Below are 611 nucleotides of genomic sequence, written 5' to 3' on the forward strand. Positions count from 1 at the left end.
GAAAAATGTGATTCCAAAAGAGCTTGAGGCATCATCGGACAAGATGTGGTATTTAGACAATGGTGCGAGTAACCATATGTCGGGAGATCATACTTGGTTCAAAACAATCGACTCAACAATCACGGGTAAAGTACGGTTTGGTGATGATTCTCGTGTCGATATCAAAGGAAAAGGGTCGATCTTATTTTTAACCAAAGGAGGACAACGCAAGGTTCTAACAGATGTCTATTATATCCCCGATCTCAAGAGTAACATCATTAGCTTGGGACAAGCTACTGAATCTGGTTGTGATGTGAGAATGCGAGAAGACTACTTGACAGTGCACGATCGAGAAGGAAATCTATTGGTGAAAGCTAACAGATCAAGGAATAGACTATACAAAGTAGATTTGGAGGTTGAACGCATCAAATCGAAATGTCTACAACTTGTTGCTTCTAACGAGACAGTTCCGTGGCATGCTCGTTTAGGACATATTAGCTCTCATACCATACACTCTATGGTAACCAAAGAACTAGTTGTTGGGATCTCTCGCACGACAAAGCCTACGGAACCATGTTCATCATGTTTACTTGGGAAGCAAGCAAGACATGCTTTTCCCAAATATACTTCCT

This window comes from Capsella rubella, unplaced genomic scaffold (genome assembly GCF_000375325.1).
Source record: "Capsella rubella cultivar Monte Gargano unplaced genomic scaffold, Caprub1_0 scaffold_3, whole genome shotgun sequence".
In the NCBI taxonomy this organism is placed as follows: domain Eukaryota; kingdom Viridiplantae; phylum Streptophyta; class Magnoliopsida; order Brassicales; family Brassicaceae; genus Capsella; species Capsella rubella.